The sequence below is a fragment of the Labeo rohita genome, chromosome 16 (assembly GCF_022985175.1).
Source record: "Labeo rohita strain BAU-BD-2019 chromosome 16, IGBB_LRoh.1.0, whole genome shotgun sequence".
Classification (NCBI taxonomy): domain Eukaryota; kingdom Metazoa; phylum Chordata; class Actinopteri; order Cypriniformes; family Cyprinidae; genus Labeo; species Labeo rohita.
Window position 1 is genome coordinate 22355216 of NC_066884.1, and position 13990 is coordinate 22369205.

General features: G+C 33.0%; 1 protein-coding gene across 2 annotated transcripts in view; it reads left to right on the forward strand.

Annotated features, from left to right (window-relative positions):
- Window positions 1–11959: 11959 nt before the first annotated feature.
- The window catches only part of grik5 (glutamate receptor, ionotropic, kainate 5), an 87624-nt gene continuing 85593 nt past the window's right edge, over window positions 11960–13990 (forward strand). Inside the window, exons 1-2 of one of the 2 annotated variants that reach the window (XM_051130931.1) lie at window positions 11960–12347; window positions 12529–12619. The gene's annotated coding sequence lies outside the window, so the exon portion shown is untranslated. The remainder of the gene's footprint in view (window positions 12348–12528; window positions 12620–13990) is intronic. The other variant, XM_051130930.1, reaches the window with a different exon arrangement.

Here is a 13990-nt window from a genome sequence, read left to right on the forward strand (position 1 = left end):
TTGGGGTCTGTTACTGTTTCATTTAAAGAGGTTTTGACTTTAGCAAAGTCGCTGATGAAGTAGAAATGATCTTGTCAACTCACCAATGACTGCACATGAAGCTTTGGCCAGTCAGGGAAAAATAGTTTTGCTGATCATTTCGAATGAATTAAAGCTGCCATGTCAGAATTTTTCAATCGTTTAATTTTTTTTTTCTCTACTTTAGTATTTACTCTAGCATTTTTGCATCCAAAACACTCCTAATTCAGTATTGCCACTGTGCTAAATTGAATGTGCTCTTGTATATTTTTCCTTCTATATTTGCAGAAAGTATAAAAGGCCACTTAAAGGGACAGTTACCTGAAAAAGCTTTTCAACTTTTTGAAATTGAATATCAGGGTAAATTTTACTTATTTGTCTTCTGGGAAACATGTAACCACCTTCCGTAGCTTCTAAAGGGCAGTATTAAATTAAATGAAAATGTATTATATTTAGACAAAATAAGAAAAATGTGCATCTTCATTCTTTTCAAAAGTTTTCACCCCCCAGCTCGTAATGCATTGGTTTTCCTTCTGAAGCATCAGTGAGTGTTTGAAGCTTCTGTAATAGTTGCATATGAGTCCCTCAGTTGTTCTCCGTGTGAAAAGATGGATCTCAAAATCATACAGTCATTGCTGGAAAAGGTTCAAATACACACAAATGCTGAGAAACCAAAGCATCTGTGGGACATGATGGATTTTTCTGAAGAACAGCAGGGAGTTTAACTGTTCGGGACAAACAAGGGACTCATGATGAAATAAAATAAACAAAACAAACAAACAAACAAAAAAACAGCTGTGAATCATTTACAGTATTAAGAATCAACTTTTGAACAGGTTCATTTTTATAAATTCAGCTATTAATTTCTCTTGTGGGCAATATGTTTTACGTGAAATATCTTATACAGGTCAGTACTTAAAAAATAACATGCATTTTGTATAATCCCTCTTATTTTGATAAAATAATTTCCATTTTGCAGATACTGCAAGGTGTATGTAAAGGTTTGACCTCAACTGTAAGTGTTTTAAAAAGCTTGCACTTAATAAATGTGCACTTTGTAATGTAAAATTAATAGTTACTTTAAAGTACATTAATTGTTTTAATAATCTTTTGTCGTTGACCGACATACTAAAGCACAAATAAAGCACTTGATTATTTTTTATTTCATTAAAAGTATATATATTTTAAATCTAATTGCAACTTCATTACAAACATTAAAGTACATGACATACAATTTAAAAAAAAAAAAAAAAAAAAAAAAAAACATTACATGTTTTACTTTGCCAAAATGCTTGTCACTAGATTCAGCAGTACACTTTAATCATATTTCTAAGACAACAGAGGTAATTATGAAATTACAAATTAAGAAATTGTTTCAAGTTCTGCTTGAGTGGGTTGGCTAATTGCATTTATTTTAAACTATACCACATATTCATTTAATTGTAAATGACATGCAATTAAGTGTCTAAAAAAAAAACATTTGCTGTAAGCTTCCACTCAATCATTTTGCACGTTCACAGCTGGCAGTCCATATATGGGAAGCCGGAAGCGTAGTGTGTGGCGGATGAACTTGAATCGGTTTTCGTGATTTTGCGGTTAGGTAATTCTTACGACTTACAGGCAAATGTTTTAAAGCAATAGTTAAATAAAGAAACCAAAAACACACAAACAAGACTAAAGTGAGTATAGCTAAAGCTTTTCATCGTTGGAGGGAGCAGAGAGCTTTAATACGTGAAAACAGATGCCGTTTTTGTTTCAAGTACTGCTCACTGCAGAGCCGAATGGCCTCCAGCTCCCCCTCTCTGGATGTCCAGCTCCACCTCTGTGTGAATTAATGGGTGGAGTTAGGGTTAGGATAGGGTAAAGGGTAGGGGTTAGGGTGTGGTTAGGTGTCTATCTCCACCCATTACCTCCAGCGAGGGCGAGCTGGAGCTCCAGCTCCTCCCATCTGGCTCTGCAGCGAGCACCCTCTCTTTTGTTTTGCTTCTGCTTTACAGGTAAAAATAATGCGGTTTCGTCAAAGCGGCGTGGTTGGTGAAAGAGGTGCCGGAAGTTCTAGAAAGGGCTAACATGGATGGCATCATCTTTAGGTTTGTTACAGCAACACAAAGGAGTTTAGTAAAGCAGTGTTCAATAAAAAGCGAAATGTACAATAATAATAATAATAATAATAATAGTAGTAGTAGTAAAAATAATAATGAGAATAAGCAGTTCTTCAGCCAGGTATTTTGTAGTTCATTATCCTAACTATAGGCCATTTATGGTTGCCGAGCAACATAGAGATATGGCGCACGGATGTATAATGTGCGGTCCCAGGTGTGCTGCTCCTCGAAAAAATGGCCAGATATCTGCAGAAAAGAGGCATAATTTGTCCAGGCTATTTCCCTCAGAACAGTGTGAGCTGAAAAGCAGGCATTTTTTGTGTAAGCACAAATGAAAGAACATGAAAAAGTGTTTTAAATTAAAATTTTTGTCTAGTTTTTTTCTTCTTCTTGACATTCACCAGCTCCCCGGAGTACAAACATAACAAATGATCCTGCAGTTTTAGTTGTAAGTGATGACTGCAGTGAAACCAGCACTTTGGGCTCTTTAACTGCAAATCTCGTCATGAATTTTCACTAGTTGAATGAGGTTTGAGTTGAGCTCCATTACCTCAGCTCATTGAGAGATTGAGGCTAAGTAGAGCCATTACTGCAGCTCATAGCGTTTGCCTGCACTCGCTTCTTTGCTCCCTCAATTTACTCAAGGCCCGCTGAACTCCTCCCCCATACAGCTGCTGCATCATTATGATTAGTCCCATAAATGATAGACAGTGATATCGAAACAGCATTTCCCTTCCCTGCACTGAATTCCCAAATAAGTGTTTGATAGATATCTTCCCCAGCTCATTAATTTACAGACTTTGTCTAGCAATTACTGCGTGACCTTCATGTAAATGGGCAATTTGGCAATTTAAGATGCACCAGCGGTCTTTTTTTGCCATTGAACTGCTTTGGGGGACAAATAAATAAGATAATCAATTTATACAAAATGCTTTTGATTGAATCTACTTACTGTTAACAGCATAGTTGATAACACAGTTGTTTCTGAACTTTCATGCAGAATGTGATATAAAAGATGCTGTCAAACCAAAAGGAATATTCCCAGTGCAGTTAAGATCAATCAACAGCATTTTTGGCATTGTGTTGATTACCACAAAAATAAAATTTTGACTGGTTCTTCTTTTTCTTCAGATTTTTTTTTAAACCTTAATACCATGGGTTTGAAATTAACACCTGCCAAGTGTGGGTAAAGACTTCGCAAAAAAACGCCCTCCTTAGTTACTGTTGCTATGTATGAAAAATACATTTTGGGGCAAAGAGTAAACTGACAGCATGCCGACACACAAGACTGAGCAGGTTACTTCTGGTCTCAGCTTTGTAATTTTTTGGGAAATTCAAACAATAAATACTGTTCTGTGGCTCTTTAATATGTCGTGGCAGATCACTGTATTGCCTTATTAGGTCAACTGACACTTGACCTGGGGCCAGTTGCATAAAAGGTTAAGACTAGTCTTAAAAGTAAGCCAGCTATTTTTTTTCTTTAAAGCTGGTCGTCATTATTTAAATTCAGTTACATAAATTGTAGATTAGTCTAAGTTGAATCCAAAAAATAAGACTGATTACCCTTTGGCTAACTGCTAGCTGGTCAAACTAGCTCTTAAGACACTGTCTTAACATAGAGGCTAAGTTTATGCAACTGGCCCCAGGTGCTCTTTTGTTATTGACTTAAAGGAGAAGTCTACTTCCAAAACAAAGATTCACATATAATGTACTCACTCCCTTGTCATCCAAGATGTTCATGTCTTTCTTTCTTCAGTTGTAAAGAAAAAATGTTTTTTTGAGGAAAACATTTTTGCATTTTTCTCCATATAATGGACTGGTATGGTGCCCCAAGTTTGAACTTTCAAAATGCAGTTTAAATGCAGCTTCAAATGATCCCAAATTTGGTTGTAAACGATTCCAGCTGAGGAAGAAGGGTCTTATCTAACGCAGTGATCGGTTATTTTAATAAAAATAATACAATTTACATACTTTTTAATGCCAAACGCCCGTCTTGTCTTACTCTGCCTGGACTGTTTTTGTTCCGGTTCATGACAGTTAGATTATGTCGATTATGTCCCATTTCATGTTCTTCCTCAACTTCAAAATCGTCCTATATCGCTGTTTTACCTTTTTTGTTAAGTTGTGTTTGATCTTCTTTGCATGTTCACTTTGCAAAGACTGGGTCAGAACTTCTGCAGCGATGTAGGACGATTTTGAAATGATTTTTTAAGTTGAGGGAGAAAATACAATTGGAGTTTTTCGACATACCCTAACTGTATTGAGTCAGAATACACAGTTCATGGAGAGAAAGGCAAATGAGCATTTGAGATTAAAAAGTATTTAAATTGTATTTTTTTAATGAAAATAACCAATAGTTTCACTAGATAAGACCCTTCTTCCTCAGCTGGGATCGTTTACAGCCACATTTGGGATCATTTGAAGCTGCATTTAAACTGCATTTTGGAAGTTCAAAATCGGGGCCATACATGGAAAAAAAAATGCAGAAATGTTTTCCTCAAAAAACATAATTTCTTTACGACTGAAGAAAGAAAGACATGAACATCTTGGATGAAAAGGGGCTGAGTACAGTATATTTGAATCTTTGTTTTGGAAGTGGACTTCTCCTTTAAAACACAAAATAAACATGAATGGATATCAGAAAGTATTTTATTTTAACCATTGTGTCAACAAGTCACACAATTTTTCAAGTCCTCCAAAGCTAATCTACTCTCCTGTCTGATTTGTTTGTCGGACATACTGGCAGATTCAGCGTTATGATTGGTCAGATCAGCTGTCAGTCAAGCCATTTGCTAGGGGTCAATTACGTAATCAGATTCCAAAAATTAAGTATTTATAATTAGAGTATATTACATTTTCCTCTCATTTTCCTCCCCTACTTTTTAAAAAGTAATCTAAAAAATATTCAGAATACGATGCCTAAAATGAGTAACCTAGATTACTTAACTAACTACAATTTTCATTACGTAACCTGTAATCAGTAACGGACTACAATTTGTAAGTAATCTACCCAGCTTTGTGGGTAACACATATCGACTCAATAGCTAGTTTGGTAGGTTTTGATCTTAAAACATTTCCTCCAAACAGCAGCCTCAAACATTAGAAAAACAAAGTGTAAAGGACACTAGGCGAGAAGCACCGCAACTTTAAAATTCAAAATTTTAAAATATTATTGAAAAAAAACAAAAACAAAAACATTGAAATATTTTTATGGTATTTATAGACAATTTTTATTTTAATTTGGTTAATTCTGAATCAGATTTAATTATAATTATATTTAAAGATATGCAGTAATTTTCTGAAATTTTTGTTTTAACTAATAAATTTAGGAATTTAAAAATTAATTTAAAACCCTAAGACATAACTATTGTGTGTTAACATGGTATTAGCGAGAAAAAAACATTATTAACCTATTATTAATGTTATTAACTTTTTCTGTGTGAGGTTATATCCAGTGTTTGGAAGATTACTTTGAAAAAATGTAATAAGTTACAGGTTACAAGTTACCCTATTTAAAATGTAATAAATAGTGTAACTGTTTTCAATTACTTTATGAAAGTAATGTAACTGATTACATCTGATTACTTTTTGATTACTTTTCTACATTTCTAATGAATGTTTTAAACTATTATTCATTTAAAGCAGGCAGGGCTAACCTTACAGTATACTCAACACTGATTACTGTCAGACTTTCCAAGTCTTTCATCACTTGAATTAAGATTATAAAAAATCTTTTTTAAAGCACAGCCACCACAAAATCAGACTTTAGCACCTCTTTTTACGTTGAGATCATTCTGAGGTTAAATGCAGTTTTGAAATCATAACAAGATATAGTTTAATATCTGTAATACTGGTTTTGAAATCAAATCTTTGCATAGCTATGACAGGAAACACTAGCATCTAAGAATGCATTCGGAAAACAGTTAATCTTAAAAAATAAAGCATATACATAAAACCAAATAGAAAATAAAACGGTTATCGATTAAGCATGTGTCATATTCTGTGTCCTGAAACACTGGTGTTTCATATTTTAAAGCAGTCAATGCATTTTGGGAAAGAAATCATCTAAATCTGTATGTGTGTGAAAATATTCAGATGTAACCCACTTTGTAATCTTCAGCATTTTCTTCAGTAACTGTAATTTAATTACACATTTTCTCAGTAACTGTAACAGATTAGTTACATTTATTTAAATTACGTAACTCTGTTACATGTAACTAGTAGTGTTGCATGATATACTGGTACTTAAAAAGTATCGCGATACCCTGCTTTTAAAAACGGTACAATTCCACATTTTACTAGTACCAGTACTTTAAAAATGTATTTTAATAAGAGCTGTATTTCTGCATGTCTGTGTTAGTAATAGTGAATGGCGCAGATGCACAGGTTTGTTTACTAACGTTACACATATATGTGTGACACTCGCTGTGTTTTTAGCCTCTGCCGGCTTAATATATGAGTACATGAACACGTGAACATAATCTCTAGAACAGCTCTGAGAGTCATTTCATGCGCATTTTACCGTTTCTTTTCACAGAAAACTATCGTCATGTAATGAAGACCCTAAAAGTCTTCACAGCAGTCCTTCAAAATAAAAGTTGGTTTAACTTGACAGTCAGAAATATATTAATATATTACTTAATATAAAGATAGTACTACTACTACTAATAAAAAATATTATTAAAACAATGTTTAAAGGATTTTTAACAGAAAGAAAATATTTATCAGAAAATTGTAAATACACAACACAGTATTTCTGAAAAAAAAAAAAAAATAAATAAATAAAATAAATTAGCCTATAATAAATTAGTTCTTTATAAAATCTAATTATCCTTTATAAATTCATTAGACACTAGACAATTCATTTTGATTATTAAAATGTAATGAAACAATTAAAATTGAATCCAGAAAATTCATGGAAAACAGAGATTCACAAACAAAACTGAATCTGAGAAAAATAGTAAAACATATTTCATAGGGCCTTAAAAACGTAATTTTTGTTAGACTTTTAATAAATTCCTGTTAAATTCTGCAAGTGTAATTTTTTTAATGTAACCATTAAAATAGTCTAGAAAAATTAACATGGAATTTAGGAAACAATAAAACAGATTTAATAGGGCCTCTTTATTTCATTTGTGTTTTTTTTTTTTTTTGTAGTGTCCTTTAATTTGTTACTTGCATCTAGGTTTTTATTATTAATAACAAAGGCTTCTGTAAGCTCGGTAGTTGTTTACCATAGTCCTGTGTAGTGGCACTGGCATGTGATTATTATTATTTATTTATTTATTTATTTATTTTTTAAAGGGGGGATGAAATGCTTTGTTTTTAAGAGATAAAATAACTGTGATCTCCATTTCCATTTCCTGTTGTTCTATGTTTTTTTGTAGTATCGGTTTAGTAGTACACTCTTAAAAATAAAGGTGCTTCAAAAGGTTCTTCAAGCGATGCCATAGAAGAACCATTTTTGGCTCCACAAAGAACCATTCAGTCAAAGGTACTTTAAAGAACCATTTCTTGTTTACCTTTTTATAATCTGAAGAAACTTATTTGCCACTAAGAACCTTTTGTGAGACAAAAAGGTTCTTCAGATGTTAAAGGTTCTTTATGAAACCCTTTAGACAAAAAGGTTCTTCTATGGCATCATGAAGCACCTTTATTTTTAAGAGTGTAGTATTGTGATATTTTAGTCAGGTATCGTATCGAAGTAAAATTTTGGTATCGTGACAACACTAGTAACTAGTTACTCCCTAACATTAGTTATATCCAGTTTTACAACTTTCTTGCCAGAACACCCTAAATGTGTAAAAAAAAAAAAAAAAAAAAATTAAAATGAGCATAAAAATATAATGAACGACTTTACTGCTCAGATAGTGCACGTTTCAACAGAAGAATTTATGTAAGTGGTTAAATAAAATAATTAGCTTCATATTTCTGCTTTTACATCCTTTAAAAATATTGACCCCCATTCTCTTCCATCACGTAACCTTGAGATTAGTTTCTCTTTTAAAGAAAATGAATGTCCAGTCATATGTATTTTTTTTATTAATTACTATTACGGCACAAGTTTTATTCATTGAGCTAAACCAGCATTAAACCTGGCTCATCCTTTTAATGTTAGCTACCTGAATCAAATTTCTGAGAAAATCTAAGAGGTTTTATCCAAGAAAATGACATGAGTCATGCAGTGAAGATGATCTGATAAAACATTATCAACAACAAACAAAAAACCTAGAGAACAACAAGCTGTGTAATTTTCTCGGTCAATAAGCCTTGAAGAATAAAACCACTTTGTTCACCTTTATCCTTTAGTTTTTTTTTCTTGTAAATTCTATAAATATCCACCCATGAGTACAAGCCGTGAGGCTGCATATTCAGTGCTGCGCTCAAACCTGCTGACCTTACAATACACCAGTGAGTAAAGACTACGAGTGTCTGCTATAGACGGACCGCAAATGTCTGACCCTGATTCTCCTACAGCTGTTTTACATGTTTTACATGTTCACTGAGCGACTTTGGCCCTATGTTTCGTGTTTAAATGATAAAGATATTTGGAAGATGATGCATGTTTTTGCGGTGCATATAAGTCCTCTCGTTCTCAGCGTCTGTCTCTTTGCTGAGGTAGCTGTACCTACTGTGACTTTGACAGAGTGTTCCCCCTTGTGTGTTGCCCCTCTGTGTATGTGTGTGTGCTATATCCGTACTGCAGCGTGTGTATGTGCGACGCTGCGGTATATATATTCATTAACAAAAGAGACCGGTGAGCTTGTTTGTATATGGAAAAGAAGCGCTGGCCCTCATGGACCGTTCTGACCCTTCGTCTTTGTGTGTTTGAGAGCGAGAGAGGGGCTAAACGTGATGAATGAGGTGCGGATATGCTGATAGAGCTATCATGAACCGGCTTCGGCGGTGTTGGAAAATGCCATATTATGCTCATGTGTGTTTTTGAAATGGCTACATGTGCCTTCTGTTGAAAGGTTTGTCATGCTTATCTGGTCTAGTCGGGTCTATTTCTCTCCCGTTCTCTTTCACACACGCTCTCTGTCTGCCGGTCCCTCTCCTTACACTGCTATACCATCTCTCTCTCTTTCTCTCTCTCTCTTTTGCTCCCCCTCTTTCCCCCCATTTATTGTAGAGGCTGTGTGACTGGAATACTGAGTAGCTAATCATTATTCCACCAGTGAGGCACAGTGCACAGGCTGAATGTCAATTCTCTCTCTCTCTTTTCTTTTCCCATTCCCTCCTTCTTCCTATCCCACCTCCATTCCCTCATCCTTCTTCCCATTCAATCCATCATTCCTCTTCCTTTTCCTTTTCCGTCTCTGTCCCTCCTTCCCCTCCTGTTCAGTCCCTCCTCTCTCTCTCTCTCTCTCCCTCAGCCTTGTACCCTTGGGTTTCTGCTTGTCTCTGTAAGAATAACAAGGGAATCTTATGGAAATGAGGGTTGTATTCAAGGATTTACCACCGGTTACAGGTATAGAACACGAGGCTTTGAAACGCCGTCATCCCTGTGCAAGATTTGTGTCTCGTGTCTTATTGGAGAGCCTGTGTTCGGTTGCATCAAAAGGGGATTCTGTGCTGATGAGGCTGCGGAGCAGAGCTGAGGTGGAGAGACAGCTGTTGAATGCATATTTAGCCGTTTCAGGGAAAAAGAGAGGGAGAGAGCGAGGGAAAGGGCGGGATGATTCTCCAGTGTGTAGACAAACAGGGCTGCAGTGAAGGGGACTCCTGCTTAACAACAGGTGCACATGACAACCCTTAAAGTGACACAACATGCACGTTTAGCAAATAATTAGAAGTTAATTATTAGGATTAATATTGTCAGTGTGCTTGTGGCATCTGACTGTCAGTGAATTAGCTTTTTTTGTTTTTCTGTTTGTATCAAATAAAGGTAAAATAAAATACGTAATACATAAAATATATAATGTATCTATGTAATACTATAATATGCATAATACATACATATATATATATATATGTGTGTGTGTGTGTGTGTATATATATATGTATATGTGTGTGTGTGTGTGTGTGTGTATAATAAATAAATATAATTAATAATTATTTTAAGTTAAAATGAATAGCTGTATCTGTTACTGTTATTTAGAATGAAAAGGTATAATAAAATAATACATTCTAAAAATATATAATATATATAAATTAGTACATATTTAGTATATAATATAATTATTATTAATATTAAAAATATAAATATATAATACATATTTAGTGTATAACAATTATTATTAATAATAAAAAAATAAATATATAATATAACTAATAATTATATTTATTGATCTTAGGTAATGTTAATTTCTATTTTATTAAAATCAAACGCTGGTGTCAAATAAAGGTTAAATAAAATCATACATTATATACAAGTATGTATATAATAATTATTTTATATATAAAATACTGAAGTTCAAAATTAAGCTAGAGTTTAAAGTTAAGTTAAAAATTTTAAGTTAAAATTACTTTAAAAAAATATTAAAAGTATCTGTGTGTGTGTGTGTGTGTGTGTGTGTGTATATATATATATATATGTATATATATACACACACACAGAGATACTTTTAATATTTTTTTAAAGTAATATATAATAAATAAATATATTTAAAAGTTATAAGTTAAAATTACTTTATACTTAATTATTTTATATTTATTGGTCTTAGGTAATGTTAATTTTTATATTATTAAAATCAAACGTTGCATCTCTGTTTGTTTCAAATAAGGGTTAAATAAAATAATAAATTATATATAAGTATTTTATATACACACACACACACACATATGTATATATATATATATATATATATATATATATATATACATATATATATATATACATATATTTATATAAAATACTTAAGTTAAGTTCTAAGTCAAAATTACTTTTCAAAATATTGAAAGTATCTGTTAATATTATTTAGAATGAAAAAATATGTAGTAAATCTAAATAAAAGAAATACATATTACATATTGCCATTAATATATATGTGTGTGTGTGTATTCTACTACTACTACTACCAATAATATAAATATTACTATTATAAATACATAATAAATAAATAAATAAATAAATAAATATAAGAAATAATTATTTCAGATTTAAAATACTTTTAGGCTTTATTATTTATCTTAGCTAATGTTTATTTCTATCAAAAATCAAACTTATCTCTGTTGGTGTCAAATAAAACTAATACAATATTATATATAAATGTGTAAAAAAGCATCTGTTATTCATCTTAGTTGATGTTCATTTCTATATTTACTAATTTTCTATGCATTACAGGAACTAACAATGAACAGTTGTACTTTTATGAACTAATGTTAACATTACTAAATACTGTCACAGATGTATTGCTCATTGTTAGTGATAGTTATGATAGTATTGATAGTTATAATCATTATAGAGCTATTAAATGTATACATATTATGTAATTATTATATATATTTATTAGAATATTTTTTATTATATGTAATAATTTTTCTCTTGTGCTTTGTGAGAGAAACAGCTAGTTTTAAATGAATTTTAAAGCACGTATAACCTGTTGGGTTTCTATCGCTGTGTTACTTTGTCAGCTTGTTCTGTGTATCAAATACTATTAGTACATGTATAGTTTGACTTAGCATCGTGACGTTTGTTACCTGGCGTGTGCTGCTGCGTCAAGGCACGTCAAGTGTTTTACGTTTGTGATGGTTTTCTTCACTTATTTGAATACTTGTCTGAGAAGCTTGTGATCTCAGTGATGCTGGCTGATATTTGCCTTTGAAAAAGGAGGAGGAGGAGAGAGAGAGAAGGAGAAAAGGGGTGTAGGAAGGAGCAGCGAGAGAAGGAGTGAGAGCTGATTGGATTGGAGGGAGAGCAGAGGAGGTATGGGGATACAATGAGCTGAGAGAGAGAGAGGGAGCGCATATGAGGAAGGGAGGGGGTTTGGAGTCAGAGTGAATGCAGCTTGCACTGCTGTGCTTTGGAATTACAGCTATGAACATTGTCAGGGACTTGAAAAAGAAAGGAAAGCAAAGGAGAAAAGGACAGAGGGTGGAAGAGAAACACTACAGAGCCTCTTGATGCTCGACGCTGAAAAGAGTGTGTGAGAAGACAGAAGGAAAAGAGGAGGCGCACCGGAGGAGCTTCACACGATCCTCTCATCTCTTCAGTTCCTGATCGGCCTGTTGTCCCTCATCGCCGGGGTCGTCATTGGAACTGCGTCTCACCGTGTGTATCTGTGTGTACGTTTGTGTCACAGCTTATTCCATTTTAACCGTTTCATTCACAGCTCATAAAGCACAACTACGGTGTTGTGGCTTGCTTTTCAAACACTGAGTGAAAGAGTATGTCATGCTGCCGCTCACTGACCGACTGTGTATGTGTGTGTGTGTGTGTTGCCGGCGTGTGATTGGTATTCTGTAGACAGTGTGCAGTGCTCCAAACAGGCTCTGCTCAGAATGGCTCCACAGAGCAGGGATTGTGTTAACCTGAGGAGGACCACTCTCACACAGGGGTGAGTTTTCAACAGCCTCTCACGCTCTCTCTAGCCCTCTGGTTTTTCTCTAGATCTCTCTGAAGTCCTCTCTTTTTGCTTCATCTCCCTGTCGTAGATGTCCTCTGGCATCACTCTTGATGAATTTCTCATTTGCTGTTTCGTTAAATCTCAGTGCACCGTTCAGATTTTTCTCCCCTCTTCCCCTGTTTCCTGATCTCCCTGTTTTTTATTCTTCTTCCATCCTCTAGTCTGAGTCAGAGAGAGCTGGCTGTCTTTTTCTACTGGCACATTTTAAAGAAATTCGAATTGGCTACCTCTGTCCTCTCCTCCGCTATCCTGATACTTCATTCGTACTCTGGAAATAATGATTTTCCTAATCAGTGTTTTGCTTGGGTTTCTAGGAAAAAGATCCAAGAACCTTAAACCAAGATGTGTGTAAATATTTTAGTCGTTTTGTTAAATAATACAAAATCAAAAGTAGGTTTCTTTACCCCAGTGGTATTTGTTTTTGTTTTTTTTGTATTAAACATACATTTTAGACATTGTAGATTTATAGTTAAAACAACATCATACGAATGTCCAAAAGAAAAATATTTTAAACATTAATCATAAGTGGAATATGTGCTTAATTTGTTTTCCTGGTTTGTATTTCAGTAAATATCTAAACATTTTAAAAATCATTTTTTAATTTTATTTAAAAAATATATAAATGTATTTTTGTAAGATAATAGTGACTTTTCAGAGTATATGTCTTTAATTGTTAGTTACAATTTTAAAACAACATCAGATGAATGTCCAAAACAAAAATATTTTAAACATAAATCATAAGTGTAATATGTTATTAATTTGTCTTCTTGTTTTGTATTTCAGTAAATATCTAAACATTTTTAAAATCATTTTTTAATTTTATTTAAAAAATATATAAATGTATTTTTGTAAGATAATAGTGACTTTTCAGAGTATATGTCTTTAATTGTTAGTTACAATTTTAAAACAACATCAGATGAATGTCCAAAACAAAAATATTTTAAACATAAATCATAAGTGTAATATGTTATTAATTTGTCTTCTTGTTTTGTATTTCAGTAAATATCTAAACATTTTTAAAATCATTTTTTAATTTTATTTAAAAAATATATAAATGTATTTTTGTAAGATAATAGTGACTTTTCAGAGTATATATTGTTAATTGTTAGTTACAATTTTTCAGCACATTTTTCTTGTTTTAAGAAAAAAATGCATAAAACATGGGGTCCATGGGGTAAGAAAAATAAATGTCATTCCAAAAATAGTTTTGTTTCTTAAAGGGATAGTTAAAGGGAAATCATCATTTACTCACTGTCATGTCGTTCCAAACCTGTATGAGTTTCTTTCTTATGTTCAGTGTAA